This window comes from Microtus ochrogaster, chromosome 8, assembly GCF_000317375.1.
Source record: "Microtus ochrogaster isolate Prairie Vole_2 chromosome 8, MicOch1.0, whole genome shotgun sequence".
Classification (NCBI taxonomy): domain Eukaryota; kingdom Metazoa; phylum Chordata; class Mammalia; order Rodentia; family Cricetidae; genus Microtus; species Microtus ochrogaster.
Genome location: NC_022015.1, coordinates 1,253,547 through 1,256,527, shown reverse-complemented (window position 1 = coordinate 1,256,527; position 2,981 = coordinate 1,253,547). Strand labels below are relative to the sequence as shown.

General features: G+C 42.6%; 1 protein-coding gene across 1 annotated transcript in view; it reads left to right on the top strand.

Annotated features, from left to right (window-relative positions):
• Positions 1-2,981, top strand: part of Dennd5a (DENN domain containing 5A) — an 81,013-nt gene that overhangs the window by 29,740 nt on the left and 48,292 nt on the right. The window lies entirely within an intron of this gene.

Genomic DNA, 2,981 nt, shown 5'->3' with positions numbered 1-2,981 from the left:
CACAGAGATCCGCCTGCCTCTGCCTCCCGAGTGCTGGGATTAAAGGCATGCGCCACCATCGCCCGGCGGTTGATTCTTCTTTTGAGAACGGGTTATATTTTCCTCTTTCTTTATATCCCAAGCATTTTTTTTTTTTTTTGAGATAGGGTCTCACTGTATAGCCTACCTGGCCTAGAATTTGCTGTGTAGACCAGGCTGTTCTTGAACTTGCAGGGGTTTTCTTGTCTCTGCCTCTCAGAATGCTGAGATTGCAGAAATATGTGGACTTTTGAGTGTAATATATTGGCAGACTGTATTCTGTTACCTTCCTTCAAAGGGCATTGCTTTAGTGTTTGTTAACTTTCCCTGAATCTTCATTTCTTTTAGGTTGACTGTGGTGTATATTCCATGTATATACAATTCAGGGATTGGCCAGGAATGTGGGCAGAATTTATGCATAGGTTTTAGATCCCCCTCTCTAGTTCTCCTTAGAATTTCCTGTCTTGGCTTTCTAGCTGCTATCACAGCCTTCAGGTTTGCCCTCTGGGGAAGATTGTAAGACTGGTGTGGGTTTTGTTAGAAATATGGATGCCTCTTGTGGCACAATGGGACATGCTGTCTGGAAGCCATAGACAAAGAGAAATTTACCAGACTAATTCTCCTTTTTTGAAATGCTAGTTCTTTCCCTGTCAGCCCTGCCTGTTTTTCATTCTTCAGTGTTTTTAAATGGTTCCTGTTTTTTTTTTTTATTAAATTTTGTCAAGTTCATGGTTATTTACAGGAAAATTGATGTGGTGATATGAGCTACTCTGTCATGTTTTAAGCAAAACCTCTCTAGAGGGGTTGGGGCCTGGAGGCAGGGTGCTGACAAAGGAGGCAGACCAGAGTCTCAGGCCAGCTGTATTCAGAGCATCGGCCAGTTTATGCTCTGAGGGCCAAGAGGAGTCACCTGAGTAAAGTACAGTCACTGCACATGCAGCACATGGCAAAAATGTTTTTTCCATAGAGACGCATAAATAAATAACAGTAGGCAGTTGTGATCACACTCCTGTCTGCTAAGCTTGGGAGAAGGAAGCACAAAGGAATAATCCAATAACAGTTCTGTGTTTTTGAAGAAACTGAGGTCACAAGACTCTTGTTTGATTTCTTGGAGTTTTCTCGCAAGCACTCAGAAATCTCCAACACTGTCTCTTCCCTCTCTCTCGCTTCCTTCCCACCCTCTCCTTCTCTCCCCCCTCCTCTCTCCCCTTTCTCTCTCCTTTCCTTTCTTTTTTCTTTCTTTTTTTCTCTTTTTTTGGACAGGGTTCCGTGTACTCCTCTAGACTTTAGCTTATAGTGTAGCTGATGACCTTGATCCTCCCCACCCCTACTTCCCAAGTACTGGGTTACAAGCATATGCTACTATACTTGGCTTCAATGTAAGCATCTAATGAAAGAAAAGAAGAAGGGCTCAGAGGTTAACAGCGCTGGCTGCTCTTCCAGAGGACTGTGGTTCAGTTCCCAGCACCCATTTGGCAGCTCACAGCTGTCTGTAACTCCAGTCCCAGGGAATCTGACACATACATGCAGACAAAACACCAGTGCACATAAAAAATGAATAAATAAAAAGGAATCCTTAAAAATAATTTTTAAAAAAGGAAAGAAAATACTATTGCTCTAATTTGGGTCAGCACCAGCCTGGAAAGCGTTAGTTATGTAGTGGTGCATGTGTTTAGCATGCCCACTTAGGCTGTTTATGGTGGGCTATTTCCTTCCCAAATTCAGAGAAATATTTGTAGCTGTCATCATGGCTTTTTTGAGTTCTGGAACTTAGAGTCTGATAGAAATTGTGATTCCCTTCTCATGTCTTCATAAAACCACTGTAGAGCCGGGCGATGGTGGCGCACGCCTTTAATCTCAGCACTCGGGAGGCAGAGGCAGGCGGATCTCTGTGAGTTCGAGACCAGCCTGGTCTACAAGAGCTAATTCCAGGACAGGCTCCAAAGCCGCAGAGAAACCCTGTCTCGAAAAACCAAAAAATAAATAAATAAATAAATAAAACCACTGTAGAGAACTCAGGGGTTCTTTGACACTTTCAACATAAGCTTCCCTTCCCCAATTTAGGGTGATTTGATCAAGTTAATACCTACAGATCAATAGCAATATAAATATTATTTTGTTATTTGGCTTGGCCAAGCAGAAAAAGTGTACAACTCAGTAGATGTCCTAAGGTATGTAAGATTTTTTAAAAATTAAGGTTTCCTGAAATGTATCTCTGTAGAGGCAGCTTCACAGAGACAAAGGAGCACCACACCCAACATTTAAATTGTTGTTAGAAATGGAATTTAGTTCTTAAATCTGTCGCTATTACGGGCTTTTTGTTTGTTTGCGTTTTGGTTTTGTTGAAACCCTTTGAAACAGGGTCTCAGATGTGGCTCTGGCTGTCCTCCAAGTCAATGTGTAGACCAGTCTGGTATCAAAATCACAGAGATCTGCCTGCCTCTGCCTCTCAAGTGCTGGGATTAAAGGTGTGCGCCACTATACCTTAATTAAAAATTAAGGTTTTTAAATTTTTTTGTACTTTATGTGTTTGAATGTTTTGCTTGCTTGTGTTTATGTGTACCATCTGCATGCAGTACCAGCAAATGCTAGAAGAGGGAGCCCGATCCCCTGGTTAGCCTCCATGTAGGTGCTAGGTTTTAATCTGGGTCCGTGGAAGAACAGCCAGTACTCTTAACTGCTGAGGCATCATCTCTCCAGCCCCCTGTTTATGTTTGCTATATATGTTGGGCAAAGAACTATCTGCCATTTCTAGAACAGCAGGCATTTATGGTGTGATGTTACATTCCCAGTATTGTTTGAATTTCTAGAGATTATACAGTAGAGTGACTAAGGTGCCCATGCACACTGGCTTCAGACAGTGATCTCTGTAGGCTTTCAGTCACTACTTTCTTACTGCCGCTTTAAAAATGTAGCCCTCGGGTGCTGGAGAGATGGCTCAGCGGTTAAGAGCACTGCCTGCT